The sequence below is a fragment of the Chelonia mydas genome, chromosome 10 (genome assembly GCF_015237465.2).
Source record: "Chelonia mydas isolate rCheMyd1 chromosome 10, rCheMyd1.pri.v2, whole genome shotgun sequence".
Lineage (NCBI taxonomy): Eukaryota > Metazoa > Chordata > Testudines > Cheloniidae > Chelonia > Chelonia mydas.
In genome coordinates, this window is record NC_051250.2 from 65,216,456 (window position 1) to 65,244,365 (window position 27,910).

At 43.0% G+C, this 27,910-nt stretch overlaps 1 long non-coding RNA gene across 3 annotated transcripts; it reads left to right on the forward strand.

Moving 5' to 3' along the window:
* The first annotated feature begins 4,059 nt into the window (after positions 1-4,059).
* LOC122462009 lies at positions 4,060-26,021 on the forward strand. 3 transcript variants are annotated; one of them, XR_006284330.1, is made up of 4 exons: positions 4,060-4,310; positions 12,516-12,692; positions 19,249-19,424; positions 20,213-20,643. It is a non-coding gene; the product is annotated as an uncharacterized LOC122462009 (long non-coding RNA). The 3 variants fall into 3 exon arrangements; XR_006284328.1 differs by lacking the exons at positions 12,516-12,692; positions 19,249-19,424; positions 20,213-20,643 and adding exons at positions 22,694-22,824; positions 25,557-26,021; XR_006284329.1 differs by lacking the exon at positions 12,516-12,692.
* Positions 26,022-27,910: the final 1,889 nt, after the last annotated feature.

Below are 27,910 nucleotides of genomic sequence, written 5' to 3' on the forward strand. Positions count from 1 at the left end.
GCTCTTGTTGCAGGTTTTACACAGAGATGAGTAAATGTGAGGTGCTTATTCTCTAGCCAAGACAGGATAGGCTTTTCTGTGTATGATAAACTCACAGCTGATTTGAGCTATGAAGAAATGTCCATTTATTAAGAACTGTATTTCAACTTGTACCTTACACAGGCAATGCATTTTGTCCTCTCCTTCACATCTGTAGTCATGTTTCTTTATCAGGGAGTTTACTGAATTAATAGTATCCTCTAGCACAGGATAAGGGGAAAGTAGGCAAAGTTAAATGAGTCTATTTTTCTTGGCAAGCCAGTGCTGCTTAGAAATGTGCTCTAGTAGTAACAGGGATCTCTGGATTTTCCTGGGGCTTGGCCCTACTCATTTGATAGCCCCTGAGAGTTTTGCTATTGACTTCAATGGAAGCAGGATTGGACTTTTAGTCAATTGAGGTAGGTGGGTGGAGAGAGCAGGTAACAACCATTCTTCTTTAAAATCTCTCTGCATGGCCCAGTACTGAAAGTACACATCTGCATTGTACATTGTCTAGAGAGCTTCATATGATCATAAGATATGACTGAGGACACGGTAAGCTCCAGGTGAATGAAGGTGGTGCACCTGTACATGTGTATGCCTTATGGCTGCAGCACTAAGTGATCTACTGTACATGTTCACATTACAATGTACTATAGGCATGAGTATTGCCACCTGCTTGATCAGAGACTATCCTCCAACACAGCCCACCGATGGGCCAGCAGTGCCCCTTTCTGAATACACCCAATACCTATTCATCATCCCATCCCATCCCATCCAATCGCATCTTCTTAATGTGGGTCTCCCATCAGTCCTTTGATTTACAGACAATTGAGGATGTGCTTGAAGCTGTAGCTTTGCTAAATGGATTGCAGGAACTCCGTGTGTCCCCAGTTTCCCCTCTTTTGGCTTTCTGATTGTCCCCAAAATCAGTAGAGTTCAGCTTATTGATACCTAGAGCATGCCATGTAATTTTGGAATTGATCGGATGTGACATTTAAAAGTTACTTCATTCCAGACAGACAAACTGAAATGGTGTTGAGTTGCGTGTAAAGCCAATGAGGAAAGGCCTAAAAAAATTAACCTTTGTGTTCATTTTGCAAATTTGTTTTACTTTCTAGCCATTTTGAGGGAAAGCTCTAGACTAACTTTGACCCTCTGTGTTCATCTAGACTGTAATAACTGTGTTTCACATACTCCCTTGCTTGCAGGCTGTTTCTCTGTAGACATGTGATATATCTCCATCAAACCTCATGCTCCTATTTGGCCCTAGCCAGATAAGTAACCCTAACTAAGTTTTGCTGAGTTTTAAAGAAATAGCAGGGCACATATTTCCCTGAAGACAAATACGTGAGCACTAATGCTGGTTCAATCCTGTCTCTACGGTAGGTTTGTAAAAGCTCCTTATTGATTTTTCTGCTCAAATGGGGAAGCTGAAACTACTCACACATCAGGAGTGAAAATGCTGTCTGTTTTTTTCAGGCTTCCTTTTTTAATATTAAAAATTTTTTCACCATGCTTTCACTTTTTGACCTTGGCAAAAGCATATTTCAAAGTTTCTGATGCAATGGTTTGGCCTTTGGCTTTGATTGCCTACTTCTAGTTTGAAGGGCAACTTCAGGAATTAGACAGGTTTTCTTTTCCTTTTTTAATCAGGAATCTTGTAACCTTCGCTTAATGCCTTGCTTTTGTTCAAGAGAGAGGGTACAGATTGGCTTTTCATGAAACTGAGATTTATGCTTTCCTGGCAGGCTCTGGCCTTCCCCCAGCCACAGGGCTTCATGCTCTAGCCCCGGGATCACCCCCTCCCCCATGTCATCCTTGGCCCCCACTGCCTACTCCAGCCTCTAGCCATGCAGTGGGACCCCATGGTCTGGCCTCAGGCTCACCTCCCACCATTTCCCTGACCCCTACTGCCTCCTCCAGCCCTCCACCCAGACCCCCAATTGCCACTGCACCCCGCCTCCCTACCCATGTCCCCATGCAGGGCTTAATTTGTCCCCCAGCTTGCCAGGGCTGAGTAAGTTTGCTGTGAAAAGTGATTTTAACATATTTCACTTTTCAGAGTAGCAGACTTACTAGCTAGCAAGTCTAAAAAAAACCCCAACAACCACCAAATGCAAAGCACCTTATTTGTGTTTCTATTCTGGTTAGGTCCCGTAAAGAATAGAGACAACTATAGATTATTTTGTCTGCAAAAAAAACCTCTACATACATAAATTACAATGACTTGGACATGTATCTATGCAGACTTATTTGTTATTCCTAAAGTTAATTGAGTATTTTAGAAAAAATGGTTAGATTGGCCACCAGCAAGAGTTGGTGGCCGCACTCTGAGGCCACCAAAAAATTTCTTGTGAGACCCCCAGCTCTAGTCTGTAAGTGCACTGTGTTGTTTGGAAGCCTGTACTAGAATTCAGGAGCATATTATGGGTTAGAGGAAGACATGACTGAGAACTCTTGCGCTACACAATCTATTTTGTAACTTATACGGCAATGTTTCCCCACCAAATGACCTTGTTTCTACATCTGTTTAGAAATGTAAATAGTGTAAACAGAGAGCGAGAGGAGGTAATGTCTTTTATTGGACCAACTTCTGTTGGTGAGAGACACGCTTTCGAGCTACACAGAGCTGCCCTTCAGGTCAGAGTGCTGTATAGCTTGAAAGCCTGTCTGTCTTTCACCGACAGAAGCTGGTCCAATAAAAGATATTCCCTCACCCACCTTGTCTTTCTAATAGCCTGAGACCAACACAGCTGCAACAACACTGCAAACACTGGTATAAATACACATGTCTGTATCACCCTGTTACCAGTGTAAAACCACACTTATTCTCTCAATCATTTCATAGGAGCTGGAACTAAGGCTGCTGGGGGTGCTGCCAGCCCCGGACACCCAGGCTTGAAGTAGTAATAACAACCCAAATACATGGTTTCCACCTTCAGCACCCATACTATAAAAATTGTTCCAGCACCACTGAATCATTTCTTTCCTTCAATAAGTGCTTATATCAGACACAGAACATTGCTCTGTCGAGCTCCCTAGTATAAATCTTTATAGGAAGGGTGTTTTAATGGAGCGGGGTGGAGGGCAAACCACCAAGGACACATTTTAGAGCTCTGGCATCTATTCTAGACTAGCCAGTTCAGTATTTCAAGTGTGCAGGATCTCTCCATGAAGGGCCAGTAACATTTTTTGAGCCAAAAATGCGAATTAGCACTTCAGGTTACTTAGAAAAAAAGAAAAGTAACTGATTCTTTGGAGGCTGAAACAGCAATGCAGAGAATGAAAGAGAGAGTGAGCAAACTGACTGAAGGGCCATAATGTATATTATTGTTATGGGAGATGTCACCAGGTGGCACTGTTACAAATAATCTTCCAAGTTCTTTTTCTTGGTGTGCAAGCACCTGTTTATTCTTGAGAAGTCAAGCTGTGTTGCTTTACATTTTGATTGTGCAAGGGAGTTTGCTCCCAGCTTTGGTGTCTGATTACCAAGATATTTCTTGAGGCAGAGTTGTCCCTGAGACATGGGCACTGGCATTGGGTTGAGGTTGCTAAAGAAAAGATTGCCTGAATGTTGTTTGACCCACCTCTGTTCCAGGACTAATGGATGTAGTGTAAATAAAACAAGTTTCACTTTGATTATCCCCAGATTCCATGTATTTGAGTTCTCCTCCATTGGGAAGCTGACGTGCAAGGCTACTTCTACTGCTCAACAGAGGGGCAACATAGGTGTCAAAACTGGACAGTGATGTCAGAAGAAAGAGCAACAGTATTAAGGAACATGGGATGAGAAGTTAATTAGATGGAAGGGTTTCAACACAGACTAGTTTGTGCTTTTATCTTCTACTTTACTTTCTTGCTTTTAATGCATTGTGTACTACACCCAATACACATTCTCCACTTTTCTCCCCCAGATTAAACTGTAGGAGGCATGTTAAGGAAGAAACTAATCCACTTCCTCTGGTTAAAGGAAGGATCATAGTTACCTGCCCTGAATACAGGCATTTGCAGCATAGCAGGGGTGAGATGGGCTGAGCCAGCCAGCTCAGCTGCAGAGAATCAATTAATCCAGAGAGCCAGTGTTTTTCTCCCACTTTTACTTTGGAACTTGTCTGAAACAAGCTTCACTTTAGCCCTTTCCCTTGGACTTTGGCTGTAGGAAGCTTGTTGTATTTGTGCTGGTGCTTAAAGAAATTGGATATGCTTTACACTTGGATAATACTGATGGTATATACCCCAAAAGTGTAAAAACACCTTAATCTCCACCAAAGAGAGGACATGGAGCAAAGGTAATCTCTTCAGGGCAGAGATTGTCTCTTACTACATATTTTAGACCTCTAGGCATTAATGTAATACAGATATGAAGAATGGGTAACAGTTGAAAAGACTGGATTGTCTGGAATATGTTCAGTGTGTTGGTGTATTAGAAGAGGGAAGATAGTTTTAGACTGAGCAGTGGTAGAGGAAATTTGCCTTTTGGTTTATGTGCCCTTGTGGGTATGTTTTTCCTGTTTGGTTTAGGTATTCTTCCTCAATTTTGTGTCTTTGGGCATCATTAATATTGAGTACCCAAACTCCAAAATGCTGTCTAGATGCTTACAATGGATACTTGAGTAGCTAAGTGCCCAAATGTGAACCCAGTTATCCTAACCTAGATGCCCAAGTTGAAAACTGGGCCTGCTATAAATTCCTCTCTTGTTGTACACTGTGCTGGTGGGGAGTGACCCAGTGGGGTGCACAAGACTTCTCTACACCAAGAGAGAGCATCACTGTATTGCATTGTCTGTCCTAGTCTCTCCCAGGCCAGTAGGATCTTTTGGAACAGAGAAGAAAAGGAGTACTTGTGGCACCTTAGAGACTAACCAGTTTATTTGAGCATGAGCTTTCGTGAGCTACAGCTCACTTCATCGGATGCATAGCATATCGTGGAAACTGCAGAAGACATTATATACACACAGAGACCATGAAACAAAACTTCCTCCCACCCCACTCTCCTGCTGGTAACAGCTTATCTAAAGTGATCATCAAGTAGGGCCATTTCCAGCACAAATCCAGGTTTTCTCACCCTTCCCCCCCCCCCCCCCCCCCCACACACACATACAAACTCACTCTCCTGCTGGTAATAGCCCATCCCTCTTTGAAACCTCTCTTTATAATGCACATGATAATCAAGGTGGGTCATTTCCAGCACTAATCCAGGTTTTCTCACCCCCCCCCCACTCCCCTCCAAAAACCACATACACAAACTCACTCTCCTGCTGGCAATAGCTCATCCACACTGACCACTCTCCTTACAATGTGCACAGCAATCAAGGTGGGCCATTTCCAGCATAAATCCAAGTTTAACCAGAACGTCTTGGGGGGGGTTAGGCTACCTTGCATAATGACTTAGCCACTCCCAGTCTCTATTCAAGCCCAAATTAATAGTATCCAATTTGCAAATGAATTCCAATTCAGCAGTTTCTCGCTGGAGTCTGGATTTGAAGTTTTTTTGCTTTAAGATAGCGACCCTCATGTCTGTGATAGCGTGACCAGAGAGATTGAAGTGTTCTCCGACTGGTTTATGAATGTTATAATTCTTAACATCTGATTTGTGTCCATTTATTCTTTTACGTAGAGACTGTCCAGTTTGACCAATGTACATGGCAGAGGGGCATTGCTGGCACATGATGGCATATATCACATTGGTGGATGTGCAGGTGAACGAGCCTCTGATAGTGTGGCTGATGTTGTTAGGCCCTGTGATGGTGTCCCCTGAATAGATATGTGGGCACAGTTGGCAACGGGCTTTGTTGCAAGGATAGGTTCCTGGGCTAGTGGTTCTGTTGTGTGGTATGTGGTTGTTGGTGAGTATTTGCTTCAGGTTGGGGGGCTGTCTGTAGGCAAGGACTGGCCTTTCTCCCAAGATTTGTGAGAGTGTTGGGTCATCCTTCAGGATAGGTTGTAGATCCTTAATAATGCGTTGGAGGGGTTTTAGTTGGGGGCTGAAGGTGACGGCTAGTGGCGTTCTGTTATTTTCTTTGTTAGGCCTGTCCTGTAGTAGGACAGAGAAGACTCTTTCAGTGTGTTTATATAAAGAACCTGGTATCATCTACTAACCCATTTCTAGCAGAACCCCTGTTCTGTGGCACTCATTATGTCTCAAAAGTATCATAATTTGGGACAATTTTTTCCTGCTTTGTGTCTGCAAGAAAATGATTAGGACTGAATTTGATGAACAGGAAAAGCTTTTGTGAAAACTAATTATGTGTATTTACCAGACACATTCATTTTTAAGTGGTCTACGGCTTATTGGTTAATAATTTTGGATATGTGGCTGACTGACAACATTTTCAAACAGACCTCTTTGTGAAAATACCAGTAACTCATCAGCGTGACAAAGCCCATTGCCACAGTAGAACCAGCTCAGTCTGGTGAAGTAAGTACCCATTGTACAACAGGTCAAACTGTTTCCTTGCTGTCCCAATATCTAGCAGTGATAGGGAGATAGATGGAAGCTTTTTAGGATGAAGGTAATTCTTTCTGGTGAGAAGAAGCAGTTGGAGGAACTTGCAGGAATCATGGCTGCTTTCTGTTGTGGGGATCTGCCTGTCTATTAACTAAGTGGTTCATAATCTCAAGATCTTATTAAACTCCCTTCTATTCCTTCAGATTCCTGGATAGCAGCAGTGGCTAGAAAGACATCTCTTTTCTTTTCAGACATGGTCCTTACTTACGATTAGCCACCTGCCACCTCAAAGATAAAGAATGAAGGGTAGAGGATTGCATGCCCCGGGGCTAACTTTGAAGGCCCCCTGGTAGCTTCAGACAGTGCAGAAAGCACTGCTCCCCCTTTGAGTAAGCACCTTACACTTGTGCTCTGGACAGGTTTCCCGTCCACTTCCAATTGCCAAATGAAACTCAATGTACAGGTTAGTGTCTCTTTAAGAGGGATTTAGGTGCCTAATCGGATTGTCAATGGGAGTTAGGCACAGAGGTGCCTTTGAAAGTCCCACTAGTCACCTTCCTGCATCTTTAGATGCCTAGCTACCTTTTAAAGTCTAGTCCTAGTGTCCAAGTTATTTCAGAATTCACAATGCCCCGGAATGTCCCCTAAACCCACGGGGATTGCTTTGAGTGAATTGAGCATTTTCAGTGGTGGGCACTCATCGCTGGCATTTACTCTTGAGAAAAATATGCTATGAGGGGCATGAATCAGACAATCAGTCCCTGGTTACAGTCCCAGCAGAGTGACTCAATATTTCTGAGGAGAATCGGTAACAAAATAAGATTCTCACAGTAGTGGGGTTAGTTGTATCAATTATGTCAGTCAAGTCAGAGATGAGTGACAGTTTGCTGTTAATTAAACTGAGAAAGTAAATAGACCCTGTATAACAATTTGGCAAAGGGCTTGATCTGGGTTATGGCACTGCCGGAAGGAAGGAAGAAAATGTGTTGGTTTCCAGTTAAGGAGCTTTAGAGTTAAAGCTTTGGGCAGCTTTGGCTTGTGGTTTCGAATACAGTTAGGACATGTGAGTCAAACATGGTCTAGGGTTTTTTAAGGACTAAGGCAACAATGAGAGGTCTTCTAGGAATCCAGAAGGGAATTTGGAACGGTGCAAGTATCTGCCATCCTTCTTAAAAAAGAAATGCTCTGAGAAAGCTAAACCATTGCATTGTACACTGTTCCAGAGAGCCCAGGATTTAGACTTAGGCTGTGATTTCTTTGCTTTAAACAAAGCAAAAAGACTTAAGAGGATTTCTAGCTATGGGTAAAAAGAAAAGGAGTACTTGTGGCACCTTAGAGACTAACATAAGCTTTCGTGAGCTACAGCTCACTTCATTGGATGCTGTAGCTCACGAAAGCTTATGCTCAAATAAATTTGTAGGCCTCTAAGGTGCCACAAGTACTCCTGTTCTTTTTGCGAACACAGACTAACATGGCTGTTACTCTAAAACCTGAAGCTATGGGTAGTAATGGTTGTATGTGGTAATTGGTAAAGTGCTGGAATGCAATTTAGAAGTGTGACCTGCATTATTCTATATGCTAACCTAACATTATTCTGTAAAATGACGATAAACAACAAAGCTTACCTTCTTTTATTTAAGATAAATTCCCCAACATCTTCCCAATAAGTGATTGGGTAGTTCAGGCAAACTTTGGGGGAAACAAACAGGCACTGCAGCAAAAGTTTAAGGTCAAGTTATAGGCCGTGATTCCCATGGTCCTCCACCTTGCTGGATGTTAAATGCTACCAAATCAGATGGCACAAAGCAGTGGAGAATCAAGCCCATAACGTTTCTGCCTGAGCCCACCACTTTGAGAGCACAACTATAAGTTACATCTCACTGTGTATATTCTTTCCACCCAAACCCACGCACAAAAACCATATTTTTCAGACTATTTCAGATGGCAAAAAAGCAAGTGGTTTCTGTGCGTGAGAGTACAAATGTGTGCAATGACTTGCTCTGTAATGTTCTGCCTCTGAACTGAACCTCTGAATGATAGCTGGCCCACAGCAGCAGGGAAACGCCGCAATATTTAAAGGTGTAGATGCAGAATGCCAACTCCCTTCACTTGCATAGCTGCATCCACCACACTTGGAGCTATCCGCTCGTGGAAGGTTTGGAATCTCCTGGTACAGCGTTATTACCCATCCCTAGTGTCTTCAGGGAACTAGTTCAGTTACTGCGGGGAAGAGAGGTGTATATACACTCCCCTTTTTTATTAATATTGTAAGCATGGTGTTACCTTCTATTTGAAGCTGTGGGATTGGAACTAAGACTGTTGGAACCTGCCTTGAAGATTGGGGGTAAATATGGAAGGGGGAAGGACTGGCTCTGTAACATAGTCCCCCCTCCCTCAGAAGCCTCTTCCTGAGAGCTCTGTGGCACTTGGGTTGTATGTGAGTAGAAGGTGCAGCTTGGGCTAGGATATCCTGGAGCTAGGGAGCAGCTGCTCTTAGAGGCATGCTCCCCTGCACGCACCGCACCTGTCAAGTAGGTTATGCATGCAGGAGTTCATGTGCTTGGAATTACATTAACTCCTCATGGGTTCTCTCTGCAGTTGCTGCTGCATGTCCATAGAGTAAGGTAGTCCATGCTGTCTTGAGCAGGGGGTTGGCCTTCGCAGCTGTATGGAAGGTGCCCGAAGGGGACTGTGTTGTAGAGGAGCTATTCTCCAGCCCAGTGGGTCCTGCCCCCAAGAACCCATGGAACTCACCAGCATGTAGCCATGTGGAGGGCATTCCCCAAGATTTTGGGGGTAAAGAGAGGGGGCTGAAGGAGACACACTTCACATCCTGGGTGTAAAGTACGGCGCTGCATTCCACACTGACCTGACACTCACTCCATTACACTGCACCCAATACTGTCTGTGTCCTCTTGTATCCAATATGGTTGCAGATGCATTTTAAAACTTGTCTCTGTGCTCTGGGATGGGAGTTAATGGATCTGCTGAAAGATCATTAATTTTGGTGTCATGTCTGCATTACTATAATACTAGTAAGCCTGAGGGGACCCCCTTTCATTTCTCTTCCCTTAAGCAATCAAAGGTGAATATCTTACTTCAAAAACATGCATTGCGCTGCTCCTTAGTTCCAATCTTTTGGGAGGCACCTACTCCACTTCTGGGTGCTGTTAATATAACAATATGGTAATCTTGATATAACTCCAGTTCCTGTTAGCACTGACACTGGCTTTGCTTCTACTCAAATGACCCAACTTTATTACCCCCCATAAAGGCATATAAACGGCTGCCTTTTATTTTCTTTCTTCATTCCATAGCTTTACCCAGAGCTTCCTTGGTTTCCTTTCCCCTCTCACCCATTTCTCCTTTTTTCCACAAGATGGTTCCGATATTCTGTCCTCACCAAGAGCGCTGAACAGATGAGATGACAAGCTTTGTTGCACCATGTTCTCTCAGGCTCTGAATTCATCATGAGATAATCCATTGTCCCTTTCACTTGAGGATCTCAGTGCTTTACAAACATTAATTGAGCCTCACGTACTCCCCTATGAGATAAGTACTGGATATAAAAGGGGTTCCTTACCTGCCACCAAAATACAGTTACCTCTAGGGTGGAAAGCAGCAGCGTAAAAACGCTACTACAACAATTCAAAGTACCATTTGAGACAGGAAGTGACAAACACATTTTACAACTAAAACTATAGGCAGTACATAAGTCCAGGCCTGTGAGGCTAACACCTTTACTGTAAGAAGCATTAAGGGACTGAATGAAGACACGTCGTCAGTACATTAGTTTGATGTCTTCCCTGAAAGGTTCCCCCCACCCCAAACAACACTGCCTGCTGGAGAACTGGTTTAGTACTGGTGCAGAAGGCAGAGTGGCACCTTCTGAATCACCAAATCACTTCCTGGAGCACTGGGGTGCCCATGGGGAGGATCTCCCATTTGTTTTACTGACCTAACCCAACCTTTGGCTTGTTATGTCTAAGGGGATCATGGCCTATCAAGGTCTGGATATTCGCACATCGGTCTGTACCCAGCCTCAGAAACTAATGTAGAGACACAAGCTGGAAACAGGTGGGGCTCTTGACCTCTAAAGTGGATGAAACTGGGCTAGAGCAGCGAAATATATGGTTTTATAATGGGAATGCTGACAAACTCTCAATGACAGGAACACTAGAGGGTGCTGTGGTGATACCATTAACTTTCCCCAAAAATATCTCAGTGACTTTGTTTTTGTCTTGCTCCTTTGACATTTTAATCAGATTAAATGAAAATGTCGAAATGTCACTTGGAACATCCACCCCCATGGTGGTCTCTCCTTGTCTGGGTCACTACGGTTCAGGTGTGGTGAGTAAGAGGCATCTTTGACTGCTGGAGAAGAGGTGGGAGCCTTTTTATGCCAGCTCTAGAAGGCATATTTCTTCAGCTGAGCACTGAAAATTACTGCTGTAGTCAGGCAGAGGTGTCCTGTAATTTAAGCTTCACGTAGGATGCTATTGTGATATACCCATGCAGGGCAAAATTCAGCTTTGACATGAGCCTCATGAACCCCCCACTGGCTTGGGGTGTAAGCCAACAAAGAATTTGTCCCCTACGCCTTTAGCTTTATACATATGGCCAACAACCAGATTCATAAGGCCACTACCCTCTTCTCTTTCAAAACTGTCCATAGGATTCATTTCTATCTTTATGTTTACAAGAAATTAATCTTGACTTGCAATATAGCTATATTATGACCAAGACTACAATGAGTGAAGGATTTACTGAGCCGTTTCCACCCCACCCATCATGTCACATTTCAAGGGTATACGTTTGAGTTAACGTAAATGCAATTCTTACTCACAGCTACCAAAGCAACTGACAGTGACCAAGAGTTTAAAGGATATATAATGAGAAAAAAATACCCTTAAGAAATTCCAGTTAATTAGGGCAGAACCCAGTGTAAATCCCCTTGGAGCTGAAATTCTCTATGATTCACAACTTATTTGTTCTGCCAACTGAAAACTCAGTTTGATGGAACGTCAACTGGTGCCATTTTCAAAAGCAAATGTAGACTAAACAAGATCCATCCTTTTTGTGCCAGTCTGCATTATGGCCCTGATTCAGCAAAGTGCTTAAAAAATTAACCATCTCAGCTGACCCCATTACTACAGGGCTTTTATAAATGTATCAGGAACAGGGTTTGGTCCTGCCTATGGTGCAATGCTGAGCTATTTTACAAGGAGCTAAGGTCTTGTAATTAGGTCTCCTTGCACAGCTGATTTCATAGAGAAGATGGGGGAGGGGCTTTAGTTATTCTGTACTTTGTTCAACAAGCAGCAATTTCACTAACAAATGTCTGTCAGTGCTGTGACAGACATTCAATGCCTGATGTTCTTTTAAGCTAACAATCAATAACAAATCCTTAATATCACATTAAAAGCACCATCTATTGTCACTTAAAATGTCAATATTTGCCTCATGCTTATTACCAAGTAGTACCTAATCTATCACAGACTTTCCCCATCCCGTGGTCAGGAAATAACTGCAGGAGCTCAGATCCCACTCTGGGAACTGTTAGCAAATGTGGACTCCCTCCCCGACCCTTGCCCTTTTAAAAAGTTCTAATGATTTGTAAAATAGAAACAAACTTGGAATAACAGAAATTAATCCAAATATGGATATCTTATAATGTAGAGCTGAAGGGGAATCGGTTCTGACATGTCAGAACCAATACAGATGTTTGACTTTTCAGTGGTGGCTGTTGTACCGTGCTATATGAGCATGTATATGCCTGCCTCAAAGACCAAATACTACAGTCCCCACCAGCACACACTCACTTGCATAACTCTAACTGAATTCTGCAAGATAGTTCGCAAAATGTTCCGGAGAGGGACTCTGTCCTCTCTATTTGTTCTCCAAAGCACACTTCTGGTCACGGCTAAATGTTTTTCTTTTAATGGGTAGAACTGAAAGAGTTAATGATGGAGAATTTAAAACTCTGATTTAGATATGCCAGAATGTCATCTGATGTGGTTGCTCCTCTGTTTGAAAATTTCTTAAGGTATCCTCTGATGGAAGGGGGGAGAGAAAGAGAGACCTCTCTTTGGACCAAACCATAGGAAGAGGTAACCTATTGGCAGTTCCATCTCAAACTTACAGGAAGCGAGGGCGAGTTGGCCAGAGAGGGCGAGAGAGAGGTCGTGTGATCTGCAACTCTTCTCCTCAGACCCAAAAGAAAGTGAGCTCAAGAGGAGGCAGACACTTCGCCGAACAAACACCTTCTCATTTCCTGCCCTGCTCTTCCCCTAGACCCTCACCACAAGAGTAGACCAGGGTGGAACATCACGATGACTAATCTGAAAAGTCCATCTTAGACTCTGTGCCAATTTAGTACATGGAGTTTGATACAGATACATGTGGATGTTTTGTGAGCATCCATTTGCTTGTAACATGAACTGGTGCCTTCGCCGCTGTCTTTTTACCTCCATCTGGGACTGAAATTCCAAGGGTTGTTAACGCAGAGCAACCAGTGCTGAGCAAGGGTTGTTACTATTGAAAGACTTTGCCTTGGCAGTACAATGGGTATGCTAAAGAGTGCACCCAAAGCTGCAAGAAATCACTTTTTCCAGCCTGGATTCCAGGTGGGTGGTAACAAAGCAATAGGTCACCTGATTGGCAGGAGAGGGGGACTTTGAGGCTGCCCAGGAGGGTCAGACGACATAGGTGACTGGAAGATATAAAAGGATAAGACCTGCTCTTATGAGCTAGCTCTCCTACCAAAGCAATGAGACCAGACGGGGTAGGAAGAAGGAAGGACGAGAGGAGGCTCCTGGGATCCTGAAAAGACACTGATCAAATCCCAAATTGAAAATTGAGGCAGGGTTTTTGCATGCTGTTATTTTTGCATGGATCTGTAACTCTCCTGTGGTTTGTCTGTGAGTAAAGTGTGTTTTGGTGTAGAAATCCCTAAACTTGAGTACCCCTGCAGGGAGCAATCTTCAACCCCTGGGGAGACTTGTGGAGCAAGGGGGGGTTCAGTACTGGTCCTGAGGCCCAGAGCCCCATTCCCTGGAAATGGTACCAGACAGAGAGTCTGCATCTCGGGAGTGGGCCTGAGAGGCCAGAAACCAGGACAGTGCCTGGACACTGCTCAGACTCAGTGGGCTTAGAAGATTGCAGGATCCAGGGTTTGGATCTAAACACAGCAGCTAGTGAGTGCCCAGCACGGAGAACTTGACTAGGATCTGACTCTTTTTCTAAAAAAAAAAAAGAAGAAGAAGATAAAAGGAGCTGGTAGAACACCCTGAGGCGCCTTTGAACATCCCAGCTGTAGCTTGGAGGCTGGTGATCCCTTGTGGGGGGAAGTGGAGGGGGTTACTTCACTCCTAGTGCTGTTGTAACTGTTGCAAACTTTGTGGCTCAGGAGTGGGGCCTACGCAGTCCTAAGGTTCAGGAGTTGTGCAGGGGGTTCATTTGCATGAGCTTGTCTCCTCCCACCGCTGATCTGCCATTCACTGCTGCAGTGGACTCTTCTTTGTCCTCCTGGCTGGCTGGCCTTGCACCAGATGACTGACTTATTCGGCGTTGGGTATCTAACTGCCCAGGGTTTGGTTTACATGGTTCCTGACCTACTGGGCATACCTTAAAAGGACAGTGAAAGATAGCTATTGTCCCTCCAATTTGAGCAAAGATGAGAGTGAGGGTCTCAATTGCAAGACCTGGCATTTTTCTGCAGAGCAACAGCCTGTTAAAATGACACATCAGCACTACACACACACCTGTTACAGAGTGACTTTTCTGAAGGCCCAAAATAACGCTTCTGGTACCTTCCTTCCAAGCCTGTTTATAAAGCATGATTCATCAGAGGAGATCAAAGCACTTCTGAATGATGGGAAAATATTATCCTCATTTTACAAAAGGGGAAACTGAGGCACAAAAGGCTAAGGAGCAGATTTTTTAAAGGTACTTAGTTAAGAGACTTGCCCAAGTTCATCCAGGAAGTCTGTGCCACAGCCAGGGAAAGAATCCAGATTGTCTGAGTTCCAGCCTTATGCCTTAACCCACAAAACCATCCTTCCTCCCCTGAAAATATGGTAAATGGACACTGGGCATGAAGGGCCAGATCGCCTGGAATACAATGATTATCTGTCAGTTTTCACAATTCTACATTATCTTTTCATTGTAAAGCTAAGTAGCGAATTACACTGTGCTATTTACAAATATCAGCATATTCCAGTTACCTTTTTACCCAAAGACAAGCTGTGCCTTTTTACTTTACCCAAAGACAAGTACGGTACAGCACAAAATCAGATTTCTTTTCTAAACAAGAAGAAATTCATTAATGCCAAAGCCATCAAAATGCTTTAGAAATCAAGACGGGGGCACAGCAAATACTTAAACTCTACAGACATAGTGATTTCTGCTGTAGCTTAATACGTATCCCTTGAGTTCAGCTTGCAACACTTTTCTAATCAACAAACAGGTTTACATTACGTATCAGGAGACAGTGTGTTCCTGCTGCAGCTTATCTTGGGAGGGGGGAAAAAATCAAATCTTGGTTAGTGTTGACTAATGGCATTGAAGTTATAGCTGGATGTGGACTAAACTCTTCTGATACATGTGTGTACTTACGGTAACAGCTTGCTCCCAAAAGGTGAGGGCCTCTTAGATAAATGGGGAATCTGATCAGGACCTGGAATTAAAGGCCTGTGTAGCCAGGGGCCCAAACCTCATGCATGTGTCTACCTAGTGGGCTGATCTTGCTCTTCCTCTACTACCCTGTGTTGCAGGAGTTTTCTCCTTGGTCTGGAGTGCTGTCAATGTCATTGACCAGCCAGCACTGCATGGCATTGGGCAAGCTTGAAGCAATTTCTTCCCTCCCAGCCTTGAAGCTCAATGTTCTTCCCTGAGCTAGCTCTGATCTAGCGAGCTTGAATAGCAATTGGAGCGAAGCTGCAGCAGCATATGGGACGCACAGGCTAGCCACTCGACTCTATACCCGGGTGGGCTGCTGCAGGTTCCCTGCTATTGTTATTCAAGCTAGTTAGATCAAAGGTATCTTGGGCCTGTCTGTGTATGCTGCAATCACACCTCTGATAGAAGTGCAGACATACCCTGAGTGTCTGTACAGGGGTTTCAAAGTAAGGTCACCCTTCTGATAGTGTACAGTTCCCATCAGGGCACTGTACCAACCCCAAATCATTTTAATGGAAACATAGCCCTGTGAACTCTTTCTGACTACGGTGGCGGATTGTAAGACTGGGGTTAAATTCCAGTGACTTGACTGTCTGTCTAAAAAGAAGATATTTAGAAATTCATAACTGGAAAGAACTTGAAAAGTCAAACACAAAGCAAAAGAAAAGACTCGTTTGCCCTCTTTTCTGCTCTTTTGTGATGGATAATGACAGCTTCAGAAAAATGTAGAAGGTTTTTCTGCTTGTTTTTTAGATTAGAAATCAATCCCTCTCTGCACTTCTAGAGCCCCTTCCAGCTGAGGCTCCACAAGTGCTTTCCAACACCCCTGTGAGGTGAATATTACCATTCTCAATCTACAGAATGGGAACTGTACCCCCAAAGAGACACTACTTTGCCCAAGGTAACACAAGAAGCTTGGGGCAGAGCTGGGAATGGAAGCCAAGTCTCCGGATTGCCAGTCCTGTGCCTTGCTGCAAGGGGGGTATCCTTCCATGCTGACTGTTTCTTTTTTTCTGGAGGCCTTTGGCAATCTTGGAGGATCTGGAATGTGTCACTGCAGCAAGAGATAGAAGCAGTTGGACTAAGGTCTCAATCCGCAGCTTTATAGCACCTGGCAGGCCCTTCAAAGACTGCCTCAGTCCTCCAGAAAAAGAGAATTTGGATCCGATATTCAGCACTAACACCCACAGTGAGGTGGGGAAGCATTGTCATCCCTGTTCTACAGATGGAAAAAAAAAGACACCCAGAGAGTAATGTGACTTGCCCGCGGTCCCCCAGGAAGTCTGTGACAAAGCCAAGAATAAAGCCCACGTTTCCTAAACTAGTCCTTTAATAAACTATAACAAGTAGGTTATCCTTCCTGCATTTCTGCACAATTGGAAATAGATTTCTAGTATTCAACTGAAATTTTGCCAAATTTTCAAAGTGGGAGCCTTTTATTGGCTTTGAATTAAAAGGTGGCAAATCCAAAATCAGGACAAGGAAGCAGATTTATTGTTTAATGTAATCCATAATTAAACTCTGGAACTCATTGCCATAAGGGGTCTCTGAGGCAAAGATGTTCACAAGATTCAAAAGAGGGATTGGACATCTATATGGATAGCAAGCATACCCACAGTTATAATACTTTATGCCAGCACATTTTGGAACCTAGATTAAAACTCATGCTTCAGGGTTTAAATTAAACTCTAAATAAAGGGATGAGGATAAGATCTAATGTGGGGAACAGATTCTCCGACATCTGCCTAATGCAGGGTTTTCTGTGCCTTCCTCTGAAGCATCTGGTACTGCCTATTGCTGGAAACAGGACACTGAACTAGCTGGGTGATGGGTCTGACCCTCTATGGCAATTCCTATGTTCCTACCAACATTTATGGAAGAATTCTGTGATTACTAAACATCATACTGGAGGGAGAGGAGGGGACCATATGGCTGCTGTAAGAGGTTGGATCACTTCTGTTGGGCTAAGGTTGTTAATGGCAGATAGTTTTTTGTAATCATCTATTCATCCCTAGGGTGGGCTGGCAAACAAGAATTCTGTTTCACAGAAATTTTTTTTTATGTTTCAACATTTATGTCTGTTCCAAAGCAGAACGGACCCAAGGCCTTTCAAAACCGGGGGGGGAGAGAGAAAGAGATGATGGAATAGCCAATAGCCCAGTAGCTGAGGCACTCGTCTGAGATATAGGAAATCCAGGTTCAAGTCCCTGATTTGGATCAGGGACTTGAAACTGGCCTTCCCACATGCCAGGAGAGTGCTCTGACCCCTGGGCTATTGGCTGTCCTGGGGTGGATTTGTCTTTCTGATTTTGACCAGGCATTTCATCCTGAACCTGGGAAACCTTCCTAACCACAGTTTTGTCAGAACTGATACATTTCTGCCAGAAGCTGAGTTTTCTACCAATTGACATTTTCTGACCCCCCTCACCACCCCAGAAAAAACTTTAGTTGAAAAGTTCCCAACCAGCTCTAGTTCTCACCTTCTGTTTGTGGATTTCTTCCTCACGAGACATATCAGTAGTTTTAATACAGAGAAACCTACTCCTATGCTTTGCTGGGCCCTGTGCAAAGTCATAAGAAAGGCCATACGGGGTCAGACCCAAAGTCCATCTAGCCCAGTATTCTGTCTTCTGACAGTGGCCAATGCCACGTGCCCCAGAGGGAATGAACAGAACAGGTAACCATCAAGTGATCCATCCCCTGTCACCCATTCCCAGCTTCTGGCAAACAGAGGCTAGGGACACCCTCCCCGCCCATCCTGGCTAATAGCCGTTGATGGACCAAGTCAGATGTATGGCGCTTCAGACTGATTTCTGTAGCTTGTGCAGCACGTCTGAGTGTGAGCAAGGTAGAAGGTGAGGGTTTGGCAGCTGAGCAGACTGGCTTCATGCGTCAGTTAGAAAGAATAAAATGCAATTCAACCCCTTTGTGTGGCTCATTGCATCAGTATCTTACACAGTAACAAGATGTGAAATGAATCAGCCCAACTTGGTTTGAATTCCACTTTCTTTAATAACCAACCAGCAACAGGAGAGCTCTGTCCCCTTCCTTCCTGTCTCCTTGCATCACAGAAGTCTGGTGCTTAGTGCACGGGATTAGCAATTTGGGAACCTGGGGTCTATTCCCACTCCCAGTTCTGATCTGCTGCATAGCATCAGGCAAGTTCCTTAACCTCTTCTTGTCTCTGTTTATAAAATGTGCTATTGATACGTCCTTGTCCCTCAGGAGTGCTATGGGACTTATTCCATGAACACTACTAAGCACTTGTTTTGAGATCAGTGCTCCAGGGTAATGATGATACTCTTCATAGGTAGATCTCAAAGCTCTTTGCAAAGTTGTCCGTCTGTATCCCCAGGGAAGTATGACACAGAATGGAGAAGTGACTTTCTCTAGATCAAACAAAAATCAATGTCACAACGAGGGATAGCTCTCAGATCTTTTAACATGTAGGGCCTACCCACTGGATTATGTAGCAAAAGCAAAGAGTTCTTCCAAAGAGGTCAGAGAGGAAAAATCCAGGCCATTACCTGCTACTGCTGCCTGTTAAGTTCACTTTCCTAAGCAGGCAGTTATTCACTTTTCCCTACTATGTGATAAACCTGATCTCATTCTCTTGTGCGAAACAGGGAATTCACCTGCAGTTTCTTTTTGGCCTCTGCCATCCAGTGTTACAAGCAATACATTTCACAATTGGACATTATTAAGGCAGACAGACCCCAGTGCCATGAATGGATGGGCTTAGTTTTCTAACCAACACTGAAACAGTCCAGGATTCTGTACATAATTATTCTGTTAAAAATTACCAGGCATCTTTATGGCCAATACACCCATTAATTGTGTCATCATTATAATTACCCTTTTGTTCCCTGCACTCAGTGTAAAGGTGCAATTCAAAAATCAAAACATTACCATGAACCAAATAATGCAGCCAAATCTAATTAATTTCTTGCACAGCAGAAAGGTTGAAAAGTTTGTAGACTGATTCATCAAATGAGAATCTTGAACTGCAAATGACCTTTAAAGAGAAACCAATTAAACACAACAACAGAAACAAAGCAATTTAGAATTTCAGGCTGGCTCGCTGCCTCCTTTGTTTTTAGAATGAATGAATTCGGTAGGGAATTTGTGATCAAGAGGGAAGACCTTCCTTCACCCCTCCCACCCCACAGACAAGAAGCTCTTTATAAGGAGTGGAAGAAAACAGAGGGAATATGCCAAAGGAGTGAATTGCAGTGAACAGCAAATATGAATATCTGGACAATGACTAATTTATAAGGTATTATTATCATTTATATATATTATTTATAATATTTTTGTGCAGATGTCCTTTTTTCTCACACCAACCCCTCTTTGCAAGCTCTGCGTCAGGCTGATCTGTCTGGCCAAAATGGGCTGAATTAATACTATCCTCTCTCAAGTATCTGAGCTAAAGCTGGGGGAAATGCTAAAATGTTTTGATGAATATTCAGTTCAATTCGCTTCAGCATGCAAATTTCACAAGTGTAAATGCTCCCCAAAAGTGACTGGATGTGCAAATATTTGTGGAAGGTGAATTTAAAGTACAATTTCTGTGGATATCTGCAGCAGCAATCTGACTGTAAGACTTATATCATCCAGTCTGGGCACGGAAAGTGGGGGCCATCCAATCATAACTTCAGACAATAATTGAGACTAACTAATTCACGTGTGTTCTAAACTGTCTGCTGGCTGGCTGATCCCAGAGGTGAAACTTGTTCATTACAAACTATTTGCACAACTCCTACTGTTAACACTACTGCTGGGTCAGCTGATGAGGGTGCTGATGATAGTATCAAATATTTCGTGCTCGTAGAACACTTTTAACCGCCAAATGCTTTAGGTAGCATTGTGTGCTGTGACTATGAAGATGAGGCCCTCTCTGACAAGCTGCGGTGCTCTGTCAACTGCATGTTGTTTTTCTTAACATAGCTACGCTTGTATATATTATGCGTGATTTTTATTTCGGGAGGTAAAACATTATTCTTAAGTGGGGAAGAAAGAAGTGGGCATGTTCCAGTAACCCACACTGGTGGATGTGTGTTACAGGTCCCTGTCTGAGCCTGATCCGTAGAGGATGTGAATCATTTACAGCCCAGCTTCAGAGTCTTGGCTCTTCAGTTCAAGCTGTGGCAGCTCACGCTTTTAGCTGTCGAGGTCACCACTTCAATCTCTGGTGTGTTGGCCACGCTGGCGGCCATCACAGTCATTCACACTGGGTTTTGTTGACACTCCTGCATAGGTCAATAGCAATGTGGCTGTAAAGTTGACCTTTTGATTTGGCTTCCACTGCCACATACTCTACCTGGCCCTTAATATCAACCGAACCTATGGTAGAGATCATGCTTTCCATGCTCAGTGCCTCTGCTTTTCTTTCTGGTATAATTTGTGTGACTGGGCCACTTACAAAAGAGAACAAGTGCCTCCAAAATGGTAGCTCCATGTCCCTGCTTGGTGCCAACCTGAAATACAGCGATACGGCTGAATTAAACAAAGGGCCCTCTCTTTTCCTGAAAGGTCAAGAGTAGCTGGGGAGATTACAAGAACTAACTTGCAGCATGTGCTGTCAGTAGTGAGACCGAGGGTTTCAGCACAGGAGCCAGTCTAATTCCAGACTTGCCGATCACCACGTAGTTTGCAGGGAGACCTACAGAATCTGACAATGTCTCAGAAGGAGGATGGAGGGGCAGTGAGAGAAGTGGCTAAGGCACTACCTGTGGGCTAGGCTAGTGGATAGCTCTTTTTTGGTTCACGGGGGACTCGTCTTCACTGCAAAGTCAACTTGAGTTATAACTCAAGTGTTGCCCCTAACTTGAATCCTATCCACCCTCACAAACCCTTAATTCCACTACAGTGGTGCTATTAACTTCAGTTGGCTGGCCTGAGAGGGCATATAGGCTAAAACTCAAGTGAACGCAACTAGTCAGCTGCTAATATAGCCACTCTGTAGCGTGGAGGCAGGCTAGGGTCACTTGAATGCCAATAGTCCTCCAGTGCCTACTCACAATTCCCGTTATGTGCCAAGAAAGGACTGACGGATTCTAACGCAATTCACAGGGAAAGCATTCACAGCGCTGCTTGGGTTGCTGCAGGGTAAAGAACCATAAAAGGTACCCCCCAGAAATCTTCGACCAACACACAAGGGAGTGCAGAGCCCATGTAAGCACAGCAGCTCAAGGGTGGTTTCACAGTGTGGCTGCTCTCCATCGAGCTAGGCTACCGCGAGAGGAGTACTCGCGTTAACTCTGCAGTGGAGAGAGAGCCTGTGACGATTCATTCCTCCAAAAGATTTGGCTGCTGGTGACTAACTGGCAAATGCAAAAATGAAGACCCATGCACATGCCTGATAGCTAAAGCTATTTGAGTGCCAGTGCTGGTCTGTCTGCAGTACACGCTACACCCCAGTTTTTCTACATCAGGTTGGGCTGGAAGGATGATCAAATAGAGGAGAATTTTCAGTAGAGTTTTCACATTTCCCCCCCTTCTTGCTGCCCTTTAATTCTCTCCTTTTTGCCTGAAAGCAAGAGGCAAACTGGACTTAACTAGGTAATTAAGTTTTGAAGAGGTGTAACCGGGGTCCCAATAGGACCCAGCTGAGATCACTCAATTAGGGTGAACTGAAAAGAATGGGGCAGATAATCCCCAAAGCTGGTGGATTCACCAAGACAGCATAAATCAGCTTCTTTATTACCTCGCTGGTTGCCCAATAACACAGTTCCCTTGAAGTAGCCCAGCCTCAGTCCTCCATCCAGGTACCCAAGTCAAATATGAAGATTTCTGAAAATCTTATTTCATCATATAAAAGAAAAGGTTCTACAAATCACAAAGGATCGGACACATTGCCTCCCAGGTTAATGAATATTCCAGATCTTACCCAAATACACACTATGGCCAATTCTTATTAACTAAACTAAAATGTATTAAAAAAGAAACGAGAGAAAGTATGGTTAAAAGATCAATGTACATACAGACATGAGTTCAATTCTTGAGGTTCAGATACACAGCAGAGATGGTGAGCTTTGTAGTTGCAAAGAGTTCTTTCAGAAATAGTCCATAGGTTAGATTCAAATCTTTATATTTCCAGTCAGCACTGGGATCTCAGTCCTTGTGGCTTAGGCTTCCCCTGCGTAAAAGCTCAAGCAGATCTGGGATAAACAGGATCAGGATCTTTTATATAATTCAGGTTTTCTTTGACAAGTTGGAGTTCCTTGGGGAACAATAGATAATCAGGGCATCTTTGAAATGGGTCCATCACCAGTACTTAGCTATATGAATTAACATAAGACAATTGCTTGTTCCTCCACCATTCACCGATGATTCTCTGTACATTTCAAAGAGAGATGAATACCGAGATACTGCATGTTTAAAATTCATTTAAATGCTAGGATGTTCTTTTGATCTCTGAATGATCAGAATACAGCATAGACAGGGATTGTTGACTACTACCCATATATATGTAAATATACAAAAACACAAACATTATCTCCCCACATGTCTTTAAGGGTTGAATTTGAGTCATTTATTTTGCAGGATGTTTAACCCTTTCTGGCCATGCGTCACAAGCGGATATTGGAAATTGATCGGCACCTCCACTTACGATGTCCCATAGCGTGAACAAGTCCTCACTGGGTGAAGCTAATGAGAGCTGCTCAGATAGGCTGGTAAGAGCAATGTAAGAACCTAGAAAGAGGAACTCAAAGTCATTCAGAACAAGGAACAACCCCTCAGACTGTATAGTTGGCCTGTGGAGTCCACTCCTGCAGGAGGTGGAGTCAGATACTGTAGCTGGATTGAAAGGCTGGCTATTGCTGTCCTCCCTCTCCCTCCCTTTTTTTTAGATCTGGAAAACTCCCACATACTGACTCTGTTTTCCCTGTAACCCTGCTTTGCAGGCAAGGGCTGTGAATGCAGCTCTGATGACATCTAGGAGCAGAAGTGATTAAGAGAGTGCCCAGGAGTAAAGCAGTCAGGGGAGTCCCAGCTGTTGCTAGGGTGGAACACCGTTTGTGGGAAGTTACAAGGTCTCTGCTTCCTTCACCTCCAAAGCAGCCAGTGAGGTGAAGTGGGGGGACTTCTGCAGCCCAGCTGCTGCCAGAGCCCACTCCTCGTCTCATCTCCAAGTTTATCATGGTACTTTCGTTGGCTGGTTGCCTGCCTCTGAGGTACAGTGATACTCTGAAGTTTCAGACATACAGCTGGCTACAGGAGGCAGGACACCAGATCAGATGAACCATTCATCTCAACTAAGTTGTCAAATCCTGTGTTCCTTATGAATGGTACAGAGCACAGAACCCTGGTTCTAACACATTGTGCGCACATGACTAGCTGAGATGGTGCATGCTCACCTTGAATTTGTGTAGGGCGATGGGGTTAGTAGCCTGCCTGCCCGTGGACAGAGGCAGCAGGTTTGATGAGAAGCAATTAACATCTTCAAACTGTTGTGCAGTTAACTAAGCCTTGCTTCACCCTGGTGAGATAATGGAGCACCACTAGCCCCATTGTACGGATGGGGAAACCAAAGATACAGAGAAGTTAAATTTTCTACCCAAAGTCACACAGAGTCAGTGGCAAAAACAGTGCTAGAATTCAGGAGTTCCTTTCTCCCAAGATCACATCATAATCCTTAGATTTGCTTCCTCTATGGATTTTGTTTCTTGTAACCTTACACTTCTGGTTTTTCTTCCTAGATTTCGTTAATTATTTGAAGCGTTTGGTTATGCATTTGTTTCAAAGAAATGCAGTCAATTTTAAAAATTTCATCCTGCTGTTATACACCATTTGCAGTATTAAGACTGCTTCATTAAAGTGATTTACAAGTGTCTCTTTCAGAATCCAGATTCAGCAACCGATCATCTTGTAAAATTTAAATTTAAAACCCTAAAGAATGGTTTAAAATAAAACAAAACTGCCAGGAAATTGAAATTGCCCATGAAAACAAACTTGATTAATGAACGTAAGAACATCTAATCTATTGTGAGATCTTGGGCAAGGCACCTATGGTCTCTTGGCTTCAGAGAGTCTGCATGGGACAGGCAGGAATTAAACCTGGATTTCCTGATTCTTACTCCTGTGCTTCAAAGGGACACTCTCAATGTGAATATTTTCAAATTCACTGTTTTTTTAATACTCCATGTTTTGAGCAAGCAATATATAAATAGTATGTCCTGGCAATTAAAAAACAACCAACCAACCTATGTAAGGATTTTAATTGCTTCCCTGTAAATGTTTATAAGGATCTGTTCAGTGAGGGACAAACTGATAAAAGTAACTAATTACAAAGAGGAAACAAGTGGCCTTAATTTTCAAAAGTGACAAATGATCTTGAATGCCTTCGGTTTTGGCATTTGCCCAACCTGAGACACTGAAAAAGAGACCGGATTTTCAGAAAGCGTGGTGCAAACAACCTCTGAAAATCAGTCCCCTCTTTAGGTGTCTCCTGTTGGGCACCCAAGATCACTAGTCACCTCTGAAATTTTAGGGCCCTGACTAGTCACAATGCGCTGCCAAATGCACAAATAAACAGACTGTTTCTCCATTCAGTCTTTTGCAAACTGCTTTAAGTTAGTTGTGTTGGCTGTTACTTGCAACTACAGCAGGTACAACATTTTCACACCGAAATGTGACATTTCAAGTTGACCGTGTCCTTTGACAACAAGGCTGTTTTTCCTCCATATAAATATATTGCTCACGAAAGCTCACTTACTTCACCACCTTTTGACAGAGTCCAAATCTGTTGACCATCAGGCTGTGCTGCAAAGCCTCTCTATTTATCCAGGTTTTTGTGGAGGGGAGTGGGTTAAAGAGGGATTGTCTTTCTTACGTCTGATTCTGCAAACACTTGTGCATGTGCATAAATTCACTCCGGTGCACAGTCCCATTCAGTAGAATAGGACTACTCACTTGAGTAAAATTAATCATGTGCATAACTCTGGCAGGATCGGGACCTTAGTGTTTGTGGAGTCTGGACATAACCTTATTGCCAGTAGGTGAATATTGCAGATTTTTTTGCCTGAGATTGTGAAGGCTCAGTGCTGTTGGGCTGGCTAATTTTTTATAAATTGATCACAGATAAGAATAGAGGGTCCTCCCCCCTCCACTCCAAGTTACTTTAACAAAAATATTTACCAACCCAGGCAATAAGTTGAATGTAAGTTGACTTTATTACCTTTAGTGACGTGAAATGATTGGTTGCTGGGTGACCTTGCTTCTGATTTTATGGTCTAGACTAGCTCTAAGAGCAGAGGGGTGTGGCTACACTATTGAATTAGTACTGAGTTGTCAAGTTTCTCTTGAAGTGATCAGCGGTTCAGTGTCAGTGCTGTGGTAGTAATGGAGGAGCAATAATCTGATGATAAGCATTTTCCATTTGTTATGAGAGAGTTCTTACTTGCAGATCAAGGCTGAGGAGATAAATACTTAACAACAGGAGCTGTCAAATCCCGAGAAAGAAAAGGCCGTGCTTCTGTGCCCCTTAGCAAACCTGTGAAAACCTGCAAGGAACCATGATCTGAAATCTTGGATTACACCAAGTGAACATAAAAAGCTTGTGTGCTACTTACTGAAATGCTTTCCCAGACTGGAACACCATAGTCTGAATGGAGTGGTTTGGTTTTGTGCAGAGGGTTATTTGAAGTGTTTTCAGTGGAAATCAAAGCTTGTCAACTAAGAAGACATGGAAGAGAATGAAGAAGTGAGTACTTTGAAAAGCAGCCCTGTCTCTAACGGTCCTTGGTGCAAGGTGAGGAAAATAACTTATTTGTTTAATTAAAGAAAATACTCTATCCTTGTGGTGTTTACAAGTGACTTCAGCAGACCAATACCATTTAAATTAAACACACAACCTCTGTACCTGCCATTCTAAACAACTGGGAAAAAAATTCCTTGGAGGAAGGCTGTGCTAAACTTTAGAAATACAAATTAAATGGTGAAGTTTGTTGTTACACTGGAAGCTTCAAATATCTGAGTACCTGTTTTTGTGCTACAGAAATTAATGAAACTGTTTTTCCAGGTGTCTGAACTCCAGGAAGCTCTCACAATTATAGCAAAGCTGCTCTTTGGCATTTACAGGTCAAATACGTTAAGTAAAATCCCAGAGAGCATAAAGTAACATGTGCATTACTAATGCAAACAAGTCGACTACTTAACTTCATGTCTGAGAGCAAACTTCTAATATTCTACCAAAGCTCCCTAGACACAATTAACTTTACTGGTGAGAACAGCTGGGCTTCTTGTCAAATCTTGTACAAAGACATTCTGAGATTGTGTTGTTTGGTTGTATTTGTAATTTGATAGCATGTAACAACATTGTCCTCAGTTCACATATAACCATAGCAGTAATGTTGACATCCTGCTTTGCTCCTTTATATTTAAAAAAAAAAAAGTCTTGTTTCCTGTGTTTGAAATTTGACAGATTTCCAATTTGGACAGGTGAATGCATTTATATTAATCTCATCCTGTTCCATGAGATTCAAAGATTAAGGCTTCAGGCGCTGGGCATTCAATCTTGATTTTGGTTTCCTGTAAAATATTGATTTTGTCGTCATCGTTGTTGCCGTCCTTTAAGAGTCTTCAGGGGGCTAAATATGCTTGGAGTGACTCATGGTTGAGCAGGGAAAAAATATGAGCTTAGGGTATTGACTTGTTAGGAAGTCACAGCCCAGTGCATTCACAGGGTGTGAGATGGTGGGGATCGGTGGTGTAGTATGGCTGCAATTTTTTGAGAAAATATTAACTAGTGTTACACTCATTCTTGCATAGTCCTATATATCTAATTTTGACTCCAGTGCAAAATGGCGTCAAGATACTTTTGCTGGTGGTAGTATTAAAGATTTTGAGAGAATGTATCTGGGAAGCTTGGACCCCAAAGAGTATTTTTGGTATTTGATACCGCCTTCAAAATGTTCGTATTGAAAACAGAAGCTGACTTTTAAAAGGAAAGGTCTCACTTCTACACCTGGTCAAATAGTTAAGAAACAGTATTCACATACATTCATTCCCATTCTGAACAGCTGTTTGATTTGATCATCTTGTGTGTGTGTGTGTCTGTATGCAGTCTTCAGGCTTTTGTTCTCATGAGTTTTTAAGGAATGACTGCTCTTCAGGAGAATCCCCATATTTACATGCAAACAAGTATTTGTTGTTGTTGCCATTTACTGCTCATTATTCCTTATTTTCCTGTTTAAACAACTTGATATCCAATCAGGGAGCAGAAACAAAACTATGTGACTTAGGAGACCAGTCACAAACTACAAACAGAGAATAGGGACTAATCAAAGTGAGCAACATTCAAACACACAGCTGAAAATTGTTCATCCGAACTATTTGGCAAACAAGTTACAGATAAAAATATGTTCACAGAAATCGGGATCAGTTTGCAAACAGAAAAAAGTCTGTATTCAGTGGATAACTTATTCACCAGCACTCCTGATATCTAAAGAAAATCTTAGGGTAATAAATGAATTAACTATTTTGAAGGCAACCTAATAGGTCATTCTGCATCTGTCCCCCTTTCTCAGTAAGATTTTTTTTGCATACGCTCTTAGACTATCGGGAGCCTTTTAGGAAGGAAAATTTGAGTGCCTGGGAGCCTCAGCTAGATGCAAGATTGCAGTAGGAGTGAATATACTGAATAGTAATAGAGTGTTTTACAGGTCTGCAAGTTTGGAAAGCAGGTCAAGTTTTACATACTCCTATTTGTGACCTTTAAAATATGACATTCCCCTCTAAAAGTTATGGATTTTTATACAT